Source organism: Heterodontus francisci, chromosome 20 (genome assembly GCF_036365525.1).
Source record: "Heterodontus francisci isolate sHetFra1 chromosome 20, sHetFra1.hap1, whole genome shotgun sequence".
NCBI classification, from domain to species: Eukaryota; Metazoa; Chordata; class Chondrichthyes; order Heterodontiformes; family Heterodontidae; genus Heterodontus; species Heterodontus francisci.
This window is the reverse complement of record NC_090390.1, coordinates 71,003,583-71,016,537: the sequence shown is the minus strand read 5'-3', so window position 1 is coordinate 71,016,537 and position 12,955 is coordinate 71,003,583.

The following is a 12,955-nucleotide window of genomic DNA, read 5'->3' as shown; positions in this document are numbered from 1 at the left end:
GATTTCAACCATTTCATCTTATTACAATGTCATAAAATCTCATCATATTGAGGGACATTTTAGTTTCATTCTTGAAATGGAAAATGATGAATGGATGGGTGAGTGATGAAACTGAAGTTTATTTTCCACCCACTCCACCCTCTCAGCTCCATCAAATGTTTTCCCCCGTTCTCCTAAAGGACTTGATTTCATGCTCAGGGACAGTTCCACAAATGCCAATTGTGTGGCCACTCTACAGGAATAAACCCTGTGAAAAGCATCACAATCAAGTGTGACCCTCCCTTCATGTGATGTCCAGCACATATAGAGATCATGTTATAGTGATCAAAAGTGGGAATCCTGACTGATACATTGCCTGTATTCAGACTTGTGGCATTGTAAGCAATTTAAGTGTCCCCATTACTATCCCAACTTAGCTCAAAGCAGCTGAGAACCTAAGAATGTTTCCTGATCTACGTGAATTGTGTAGCCATTTACCAATTGATCCAGCAGGGCACCCAACAAGAGGCTGCTGATCTTTGTTAATTAGGTGACATAAATTATGTCATATAACACAAGAGTATAGCTCAACAAATTAAACAACTTTTCCCAAAACCTGAAATGAAGTAATTGCTTTGTATTTCCTTGTAACCCTGTACATGGACTAAAGCACTAAAGCGTTAAAATATATCCCGACTGGTTTGCTATTTGGGAGCTTTTGATATGCCAGAACGTTTGTGTCATCTGGTGACGGGATAGTATAATTAGGGAGGTTAAAAGAAAAACATTGAACACTGGGAATCTGAAGCAGAAATCGGAAATGATGGAAGTGCACAGCAGGTCCATCAGCATTTGAAAGATGAAGGTTATGTTAATGAATCACCTTTCCTCAGAATTGGTATAATTAGTAATTCCTTTTGAGGATGTGACTGAAAAGCAAAAGAAATTAAAGAGTTTGCTATTCATTATCTATAGCAGTGATGTTCAATACTCTCGCCATTTGCTACATGTGGTGAATCGCCACAGACATGTGACCAATTGATGCTGTTCATTTTTAGAGCCACACAATACCCAGTTGTGTTAAAGTTGCAGCGGTCGGTATGAGTATGGAAGTCACTCGTTAGACTACTATTTGTCATCCATCCCTAATTGAGCAAAGAAGAATCAACCACATTGTTAGGCGTTGGTCAGATTGTGACTATGTTTATCAAAATATAGTTCAGTTATCGGGTTTCTAGTGACCTGGAAGCTGAAGGGCCACTTGCTCAATGAAACAAGAAAAATAGTCCATCATTTGTTACCTTCTCTCTTCCTATTCCCTCTGGATGCCTCTAATAAGGATACATTTAGGTTTGTGGGAACATTCTGTGAAGTGCTGTGAAAGCAGGGCCTGCCTTCTGAAGGACAGTGTTCCAATTGCTCTCAAACTTTTCTTGGGGAATCTAGTGACACAGGGAAGCAAACTGAAGAACTTGGTGTTTTTGGCTGGTAGTTGGCAGCTTTTGCACCCTTCACCCACACCACCACCCCCCCACCCCAGGATCTCCTTTGTGCAGATCGACCCATCGCCAGCATGGACTTCCACTGACCTGCTCCCCGCTCACTGCAAACCAATGCCAATCCTGTCAATCAGTCTGGCTTCTGGGCAGGGAACCACTGGGTGACGTCACAGACACTCTGTGGAGTTAAAGTTACAAAGTGAGCAGACAGATCTGGTTATCGAGGGCGGCACAGTGGCGCAGTGGTTAGCACCGCAGCCTCACAGCTTCAGGGACCTGGGTTCAATTCTGGGTACTGCCTATCTGGAGTTTGCAAGTTCTCCCTGTGTCTGCGTAGGTTTTCTCCAGGTGCTCCGGTTTCCTCCCACAGCCAAAAGACTTGCAGGTTGGTAGGTAAATTGGCCATTATAAATTGCCCCTAGTATAGGTAGTTGGTAGGGAAATATAGGGACAGGTGGGGATGTGGTAGGAATATGGGATTAGTGTAGGATTAGTATAAATGGGTGGTTGATGGTCGGCACAGACTCGGTGGGCCGAAGGGCCTGTTTCAGTGCTGTATCTCTAAACTAAACTAAAACTAAACTGTACCTTACCAAACCACCCCCGATCCCCTCCCCTCCCCTACCCTCTCACTCTCCCGGCAGGTCAGCCAAGTTAAAATCCATAATTTGAGTTAGTTCAGGTTTCAATGCTGCACAGAACCAGAGGAGATTTCCAACAGAGAAAAGCAGGACCAATATCACAGGACTAGATTACAAATAGTCACCAGTGAAATCATTGGTAGAATTAGCTGAAAGACGGAAAGGAAGGCTGGCTTCTATGTTTCATGGATGACAAATGATGGATGATATATCAGATTAGGGTGAAGGCAGGGTGTCTGAAGGAAATTTCAACACAAAGATAATGATAGGCACTCAGAGTAGAAACTACCATTATTACTTCACTGTCTGCTGTATAGTGATCATCCCTGTTATAAATGGTGTAAATCTCCCATGTGATATGCATGTCAGTCCCAGATGGTGTTACTGCAGGTACTAGTCTGGCTGTTTACAGACCGACTAAAACAATTAGCATGGAATCATTTTGCAGAGGAACCTCTCACCAGACATCAAAGTGTGGGTTACTATCGCCTCACAAAGGGTTAAGTCAACAATTAGGACTTAAGCATTGGTTTCATTGTTGCCTGTCAGGAGGGAGGAGGAACTTGTGGAGGAAATGCTTATATTATTGTGAGTAGAGTGGAAAGTGATTTGGAAAAGGGCAGACATGCATGGTACTCTGGAGTAATGGAGTTTGGCAGAATCATGGCAGGAACCCTTGGGCACAGTCTGCCAGCATTCAGAGAGAAAAAACAGGTTAACGCTATGCAGGGTGACAGCAACAATTTGTCAGAACACCACATCTCCTCTGTGCTAGGAGACTCAACAGTTATTTTATTTGAGATGCTTTTAGCCCAATTGTTGAAAATCAGCAGTGAGTTTCTATTGGTACTTGGAGCTGTCAGAGTGGCTCTGAGGGCTCAGTTGAGAAAGTGAAATGTTCTTTATTCTTGCAAGTGCCATGGGAGATGCAGTCCACTTTTCCAAAAGAATTTCCTTGCAAATAAAATGTGGAAATCTTTGCCTTCGTTTGCGGTAACAAGCTATTTTGCAAACATTTTAGTCCAAACAATAAATACTGAGAAACTGAAAGAAATGGTGGTTGGGATTTAACACGGGGCGGTGAACCCGCCCACCAGCTCAAAAGTCAGGGGCGAGTTCGCGTCTGCCAGCCCTAGAAGCTACATCTGTATTTTATGTCCTTAGGCTGTTAATTGCCTGAGGTCATGGCTTCCGCACCTGTAAGGCAGGATGTCCCATCTCTAAGAGCTGCCAGCCAATCAGAGAGCCAGCGGCTCTACGCTCCCAGCAGTGCCACTGCAAGCAGTGGCCACTGCTGGGATTGCAGAAGTCTCTGGAGCAGCAGCCATCAGGAGACCCAGAGTGCAGATAAGTGGGCTCAGGGATCACCAGGGCCAAGCAGGCAGACTAAAATACGAGCCAAGGTCGGTAGGCAACAGGCACAGTACCCCCCCCCCCCCACCCACCATACCACATAATTTTATGCCCCCCACCTCCCAGCTCACTCCGGGGGGCGGGTGGGGGTCGGGGGGTGGGGGGAGGGTTATGCAGGTGGAGGGAACATAAAACTCCAGCCAGTGAACTCGGTCAGGAAACATAATCCCTGATGTCATGTGAGTTCCAATTTTCACGCAATCTATGAAATTCTCCGCACAGATTGAAATGCAAATTTAACATGCTTTAAATATGAATAAATTTAACTCAACGCAGATTTGTATTTTACATGTGTTTCCATTAGATTTTCATTTCAGACCCTCCTTAAAACCGACCTTTTCAATTACATTTCTGGTTACGATTCTGAGAAGCACCTTGAGTCATTTCCCTCTGTTAAAGGTGTCACACTCACACAAGGAGCAATTATGAACTAGAAAAAAATGAACTGAAGAATTAACCTTCTAAAAAATGGACACACTTTTGTCGCCAGACAAAATGGAGTAAGAGGTCAGGTGACCTCTCCTATACTGCAAATGTATATAGTGACGGCTGGAGACTGAATGCATCATAATGTCTGGACCAGCCTTGAAGAAAGCATTAGGCATACTAATGGCCCCATTCGATGTTAATGGCCCCATTCGATGTTAATAGCCCCATTCGATGTTAATGGCTACCTTTTCAACCAGTTGGAATAACAATGAGCTTTGCAGACATAGTGTCTCCAGACCCGAACTCTGGATAATATGTATGACCAAACACCACCAAGATGAGCAACATTCAAACACCAGTCTCTAACAAAGGCCACACATTCAGAGACATTAGCTGGTATTTTACAGCCCCCTCACGAGCAGGCTGGTGGCGGTGGCGGGGAGCGTAAAACTGAGTGGGAGGTGCTGGGGGCCGTTCCCGACCCCCTCTCACCTCCGTTGCAATTTTACGCAGGGCGGCGGCGATGAGAAATGGCCCACCTGCCCCAGGCCATTCAAGGATCTTAAGCTGCCAATAAACTGGTATTTTACCCACAGCGGCCAGACAGCAAAGGACCCAAGAACCCCACCTGGTAAAACCAGGTGGACTTCTTGCGGAACGGGGGGGGGGTGGCCCTCCTGATCAGGCACCCTGTGCTCCATGGAGGGCCGCTCCCAAAGCCCCAACTGCTCCCAACGCACAACACTTACCACCCAACCATTGCCTTGCCAGGGACTGGCCAATTTTCCCTGGCAAGACCCCCAAAACTTACTTGAGTTCCGGGGTCATCCTTCTTCTTGCTTCTGATGGCTGGGTGTAGTCCCAGCAGTGGCCACCGCTCCCGGTGGCGCTGCTGGGACTAAGAGCTGCCGTCCCACTGATTGACCGGCAGTTGCATCAGGCAGGACGTCCTGCCTCAAGTAGGTGGAAGTCCCGTCCATGACCAATTAAGGGCCTGGGGAGCGAAAACTCCTGCTGTGGCTCCGCAGGCCTGGTGGTGGTGGGTTCACCACTGATTTTTTGGCTGGTGGGTGGGGCCTCCCGCCCAATATGAAATTCGTCCATTGTATGAAAACACCAGGGGAGAGCAAGTTTGGTCACCCGCCAGGGACCAAGTCTGATAAGATATTTTTTCAAAAAGCGATTTTTCTGGGCAGAAAGGCAGAAGATAGAAAGTCAGCAGTCAGGAAGGCTGAAAGATATTTTCTAGACAAGAAAGAGACCCTGCTGAATACTATATTTTAAAAAAACTACCAAGAGGCAGAGACAAAAAGATGGCATTTGAAAACCTCCCCCTCTGAGAGATTGAAACAGGATCTTCGCCATTGGGCTGTAACTGAAATTTAATCAAAGAAGTCTGCAGCAAAGCATCCCTCTACTTGAAATCCTCCAAAACTTGTCTCCAATGAATCAGGAGAAAAGGAGGAACAGGCCTACACCGTTTAAATTTTCCTCCCAGGTAAACATACAAGGTTTCACAATGACCCCTTTTGAAAAACACCAGACCTAAATGCATGCTGTCTTTTAATCTCTATCTTTTCTCATGTATGTGCATTCGTGCGTGGGTGAAGTTGCAAATCTTTGGGGTTTTATTGAATAAACAGTTATCTTTCTTTAAACGTATGAGAAAAACTGTCATTAATTGCTATTGACCATTAAAATGCTCAAGGGGTTAAAACATAATTCGATTAAAATGCTGTCTGCGGTCAGTTGAGAGGTAAGAAGGGAAACCACCCCTGTCATATCCCACCTGTCCATCACAAAGGCATGCTGTAAATGCAAGTTGCTGTATTTGTTGATTTCTCAAAACAATTAGCTTTGACATATCTTTTGACATTGCTTGTCATAGTTCCTGTCACTGTGCTTAACTAGAATGATCAATATAAGCATCCTCACTCCCAGCAATATGACGGCAGGTCTCACCATACAAAGGCCAATTTTTCAATTGGGCATCTCCAATGAGAAGCCTCATTCACTAGATGCGAGTCACATTCCGAAGACTTTGGGAGTACTGCACTGTCAGATGTGCCATCTTTCAGACAGAGGCAATGAAACAAGGCCTCACCTGCCCTCGCGGGTGGATGTAAAAGCATTATTTTGAAGAAGGGCAGGACAGATCTCCCTGGTGTCCTGACCAATATTCTCAACCAAAATCATCACTTAAAAAACAAATTATCTGCTTATTATCACATCGCTATTTGTGAGACCTTGTTCTGCGCAAATTGCCTGTTGTGTTTCCTACATAAAAACAGTGACTACACTGCAAAAGTACTTCTTTGGCTGTAAAGTGCTTTGGGACATCCTGACATCATGATAGCACAAGTCTTTTTAAATTCTCAGCTAGTTTTACGATGTACCTTGAGATGCTTAGAAACAGCAGCATCAACGTTGTGAAAGTGACTCTCAGTCGAAACAAGGTAGCAGAATTGGGCGCCTGTGCGACCTCTCATTTTCCTGATCTTTTCTGCCTGTGGGGTGCCATGCACACTCAGCACCAGCTCTTTTATAGTGGCAGCATAGTAGGAGGAAATGCAGGGAGACCTTAGGAACCACTTGGTTACGTCCCTGATTTATTTAAATACAGTGGGGCGATCCTCTGCTGAGCAGATCAGGGCCACAGGGGACGAGATCGCAGCGGCCATTTTTTAGGGGCAGAGTTTAGTCAGAGGTCCGATCCACACCATTTTACTTCCCAGACTGCCTCAATTCATCTGAAAACAGGCATTTTTTTAAAAGTAAAATCTAGACCTTGGTTACTGCTCTGATTTCCAAAACGTATCAAAACTGCAGGACTAAAACTGAAGCATCACCAAATATTTGCAATGCTATCGATCTGGGGTTAAATTGTTCATTGCTTTCCAAATGACAGCTTCTAAAGGTCACAGAATCAAATTAAACAGCTCGCCTTGCGCTGAATGGATTTTATCCAGAATGTGCTCCTATAATCCGATTCGTCTGAGGGCTGATGATGAAGAATAACATTTTATCCACCATCCACCCACTAACAACTGGAAGAATTAGGAGACTCTTCAAATTGTTTTTGTTGATTGAGGGATTTTGGGAGCAATTTTGCCCAAGAGATTAAGAGATGGCCAAGATGGGTCTTATGGTGCAATGCCAGTTTAGCCCACTGTTAGCGCAAGATGCCATCTTTATATAACAGTTGAAGCCGGAGGATCATTAGGCAGCTGATTAACAATTAAATTACCTGCTGGCACTCATTAAAGAGGTTACACACCATTTTGGAGGATAAAGCTTGACCTAACACCTGTCCGAACACCTGGACAGGAGTAAAGAAGTCTTGATGAGAATTGTGAGCGCTACTTAAAGGTACATCACCCATTACTGTTCACTTGCTGTTGGAGGTTTGAAGAGGAGTTTTGAAACACATTGAGAGACTTTCTGGGACACTTTGTCAACACTGTCAACATTTATTCAGGAAACTCTCTGAGGTCTTCACCTAAAATGATTAAGTGCTGTGCTAGTTTACCTTATAGGAGTCACTAGGAAAAAGGGAGCTCTTGGTCATCCGCATCTTGCAAGGGATCCCTCTTGGTCTGCAGGAGGAATGGGAGTAAGAGATAAGGCCAAGCAGAGCAGCACCAGCAGCTGCAAGAGAGAGGGACAGTAGGTCAGGAGAGTGAAGTGACGTGCTGTGGCCCACCTCCCCACCTCCACCAGAGCCTCCAGTGCCGCATCTGAGAACCTGCACACCGTCCGCCTTGGTCCCTGAGCCATCCTGAAATGTGTTGCAGTGTGCCAGCCAGAGCACTCCACACCTTTAGCGCAAGTGGGTGTGAGGAGTCCACATATACTGCATCTAGTCAGCACTTGAGTATCAAACCTGCAGGTTGTCTTGGGCGCAAAACATGCAATATTGGATGGGCCGCTGGTTATACACATTAACTATAACGGAACTGAATATCAGGCACTGTGTATAAAGGGCAACAGATACCCATTTTATACCAGTGCCTGAGACAATATCCTACCCTCAAGTGTTTGATTTAGCACCTCCGGGCAAGTTCAAATGATGGGGGAGATGAATCTAGAGGCTTCCACTAATGCCCAGGGGACATGGGTTCAAGTCCCTCCACGGCAGTTGGTGGAAATCAATTAATTAATAAAGGAAAAAAAATCTGGAATTGAAAGCTCATCTCAGTCATGGTGTCATGAAACTATCATCAAGTGTCATCAAAAACCCATCTGTATCACTAATGTCCTTTAGGGAAGGAAATCCCGCCATCCTTACACAGTCTGGCCTACATGTGACTCCAGACCCACAGCAAAATGGTTGACATTTAACTGCCCTCTGAAAAGGCCTAGCAAGCCATTCAGTTGTCACGGGCAATAAGGGATGGGCAACAGGTGATGGCTTTGCCAGTGACAGCCACATCCCATGAAAGAATTTGAAAAATAAGCAATTGGGACAAAAATTGGGCTGGTTTTAAGCAGCCCTTGACATCGTGGTCTGTGGCGGCGGGGGGGCCTGAAGATGGCTCCAGATGAGGCCCGCCATGGACCTCAACGCCTGCAGAGCCCGGCCCAATCCTCCCGGTGGCGGTGAGTCTCCGTGGCAGCCCCTTTGCCGCAGGGCGAGGGGATCACAGTTTGAATATTTAAACTGATAAAATTAATTAATTTATATATACTCAGCCATGATCTTGAGGGCCCGCCGCGATGTTCCGCGCAGCGGCTGGCACTCCCGCGCCTTCAAATCCCTGTCCAGGGAAACGGAGCACGACACTGGTGGGGAGGGGGCAGGAGATAGTTTTATCAGTGCGGGGTGGGGGAGACAGGATCAAATTAACGTCATTGGTGTAAGGGATGGTGGGAAGGGCTGGACTTTAAACTTTGTGCAGTTTGCGGGGGGAGGTCAGATGCTAAAGTTAAGTGTTTTGCGGGGGGTGGTGGTGGTGGAAAGGGCAAATAGCTAATGTGATTGTTATTGAGAGGGATGGGAAAGCGGCATTGGAACTTTATTTATGTAATTCTGGGGGGATATCTCTTTAAAAATGTAAATATCCCGGCAGGGGTGTTCTGAGGGATGCAGTAAGTGGCTATATTAAGAAAAGTTTTTTCCTTTTTTTGGATCTGGTGACTGACCTGTTTGTTTTTGGGTCAGGGCTGGTGATAACCCCTCACCACTTATGCCCACAACTCGTATGTTTGTATGTACAAATTCAGGGACGTAATGCTGGAACTGTATAAAACACTAGTTAGGCCAGAGCTGGAGTATTACAAACAGTTCTGTTCACCACATTACAGGAACGACATAATTGCTCTGGAGAGAGTACAGAGGAGATTTACAAGAATGTTGCCAGGGCTTGAAAGTTGCAGCTATGAGGAAAGATTGGATCGGCTAGGGTTGTTTTCCTTAGAACAGAGGAGGCTGAGGGGTGACTTAATTGAAGTGTACAAAATTACGAGGGGCCTAGATAGAGTAGACAGGAAGGACCTGTTTCCGCAAGCAGAGAGATCAATTACCGGAGGCAGATTTAAGGTGATTGGTAGAAGGATTAGAGGGGACACGAGGGGAAACATTTTCACCCAGGGGTTGGAGGGTGTCTGGAATTCACTGCCCGGATCGCTGGTGGAGGCAGAAACCCTCAACACATTTAAAAGGTACCTGGACCTGCACCTGAAATGCTGTAACCTGCAAGGCCAGGGACCAGGTGCTGGATGGTGGGATTAGAATGGGCGGCTAGTTTTCTCAGCCAGTGCAGACACGATGGGCTGAATGGCCTCTTTCTGTGCTGTAACTTTTCTATGGTTCTAGGTTTTACTGCAGCTGTACAGGGCTTTGGTGAAACCACATCTGGAGTACTGTGTACAATTTTAGTTTCCTTATTTGAAAAAGGATATAATTGCGTTAGAAGCAATTCAGAGAAGGTTGACTCGCCTCATTCCTGGGATGCAGGACTTATCTTATGAAGAAAGGTTGAACAGGTTGTGCCTTTACCTATTTGAGTTTAGAAGAATGAGAGGTGATCTTATTGAAACATACAAGATTCTGAGGGGACTTGATAGAGTGGATAGCAGGAGGATGTTTCCTCTTGTGCGGGAGACTAGAACTAGGGGGCACAGTTTAAGAATAAGAGGTCTCCCTTTTAAGATGGAGCCGAGCAGAAATTATTTCTCTCAAAGGGTCATTAGTCTGTGGAATTCTCTTCCCAGAAAGCAGTGGAGGCTGGGTCATTGAATTTATTCAAGGCCGAGTGAGATGGATTTTTGATAGGCACGGGAGTCAAGGGTTACGGGGGGGGGCAGACAGGAAAGTGGAGTTGAGACCATAATCAGATCAGCTGCGATCTTATCGAATGGCAGAGCAGCCTTGAAGGGCCGAATGGCCTACTCCTGTTCCTTTGTGTCTAATATTTGAAATAACAAAAAATAAAATAAAACTTCTGCCTGTGATTAAGTCACAGAATCACAGAATTGTTACAGCACAGAAGGAGACCATTCAGCCCCTTGTGTCTGCACCCGCTCTCTGAAAGAGCAATTTACCTAGTGCCATGTCCCTTTTGAATGCCTCGATTGAACCTGTCTCCACCACGTTCTCAGGCAGTGAATTCCAGATCCTAACCACTCGCTGCATGAAAAAGTTTTTCCTCGTGTTGCTATTGCTTCTTCTGCCAATTACTTTAAATCTGTGCCCTCTCGTTCTCGATCCTTTCACGAGTGGGAACAGTTTCTCTCTTTCTACTCTGTCCACTAACCACTGACCACCTCCAGGCGCTTACCCATTGTCTCTCGAGACAAAGAGGCCAAAGAACTCTGTCCAGACCCCTCCTGATTTTGAATACCTCTATCAAATCACCTCTCCACCTTCTCCTCTCCAAGGAAAACAGTCCCAACTTCTCCAATCTGTCCATGTAGCTGAAGTACCTCATCCCTTGAACCATTCTCGTCAACCTTTTCTGCACTCTCTCTTAATGCCTTTACATCTTTCCTAAAGTGTGGTGCCCAGCACTGGACACAATACTTCAATTGAGGCTGAACCAGTGTACTATACAAGTTTAACATAACTTCTGTGATCTTTCATCAGGAGGAGGTAGGTTTTGTCAGTGCCGGGGGTGGGGGAGGGGGGGTGGGGAGGGGGGGATGGTGTCAAATATACATAATGGGTGTAGGGGATGGTGGGAAGGATTGAACCTTAAACTTTGTGCAAATTTGGGGGGAAAGGTTGGATGTAAAAGGTAAGGGTTTTGGGGGGGAAGGGCAAATAGTTATTGTAATTATTATGGAGGGGAGGTTGGGAAAAGGGCATTAGAAATTTATTTATTTAATTTTGGGAGGTAGGGCTTTAAAAATTTAAATTTGGTGGCAGAGCTGGCTGCCCTTTAAAAATGGCACCAGCGCCTGCTCATAGGCAGCTAATGCCATTGCCGGGGAAGGACAGCCCACCCCCTCCATGTGATTGGGGGAGGGAGGGCCCCTCCAGCTATTTAAACGAGCCGCCGCCCTTGGGATTGCGGTGGCTGTTTAGCGTGCGGCCTGCCCGGGTAGGCTGCCATTTTTTGAGCTTGCCGCCGAGATTGACAGCGGGTTCTTAAAATCCAGCTCAAAGCGTCTTATTCTCAAACAAATGAGATTTAACAGACTTGCTATTCAGTCTTCAGAATTCAAACCTACGATATCCTCCAATGGAGTGAAGAGAGGCAAAGGCCCAGATTTTCCACTTCAGTGTTCTTGGCACCAAGAGCACATATCAGCAAAACCCAGCCATGGTTTTACACCCCCTTAAAATGAACAACTAAAATGCATGGTTATGAAACTATCAGCTGGGGATGTAACATTTCCAAATACAGACAGCAAGTGGTGATCTGGACCAAAATATTGAAGAAAGGAAGCTGCAACAAAAAAATGAAGAGCAACAGAAGGATATTAGGATCTGAATGCACTACCTGAAAGGGTGATAGAATCAGATTTGATAAGAAGTTTCAAAGGTAAATTGGACATGTTCTTGAAAAGGAATAATTTGCAAGACTATGAAGATAAAGCTGGGGAGTGGGATTAACTGTATAGCTCTTTCGAAGAGTCAGCACGTGAGGGACGGGCCGAATAGCCTCCTCCTGTGCTGTAAGATTCTCTGATTCTACAATTCTAGAGATCTTCGTCTTTATGGCCTGGATGTTAAACATGGCCAGGGACGGAGCGCAGAGAGAAAAATCTAGATAAAGTCTCGAGAGCTGGCACTTAATAATTTAACACAACAAAAACAAGAAATGCTGGATTCACTCAGCAGGTCTGGCAGCATCTGTGGAAAGAGAAGCAGAGTTAACGTTTCGGGTCAGTGACCCTTCTTCGGAACTGACAAATATTAGAAAAGTCACAGATTATAAACAAGTGAGGTGGGGGTTGGGCAAGAGATAACAAAGGAGAAGGTGCAGATTGGACCAGGCCACATAGCTGACCAAAAGGTCACAGAGCAAAGGCAAACAATATGTTAATGGTGTTTTGAAAGACAAAGCATTAGTACAGATTAGGTGTGAATATACTGAATATAGAACATCAGCAAGTGCAAACCTGAAGAAAAACAACCTGAAAAAAACAGTGGGTAAGCAAACTGAACAAACTAAGATGAAATGAAATAAATGCAAAAAATGTAAAAAGGAATGCAAAAAAAAGGAAGAAAAAATAACTAAAAATGAAAGTAAAGTGGGGGGCTGTCATGCTCTGAAATTATTGAACTCAATGTTCAGTCCGGCAGTCTGTAGTGTGCCTAATCGGTAGATGAGATGCTGTTCCTCGAGCTTGCGTTGATGTTCACTGGAACACTGCAGCAATCCCAGGACAGAGATGTGAGCATGAGAGCAGGGGGGAGTGTTGAAATGGCAAGCAACCGGAAGCTCAGGGTCCTGCTTGCGGACTGAGCGGAGATGTTCCGCAAAGCGGTCACCCAGTCTGCGCTTGGTCTCCCCAATGTAGAGGAGACCACACTGTGAGCAGCGAATA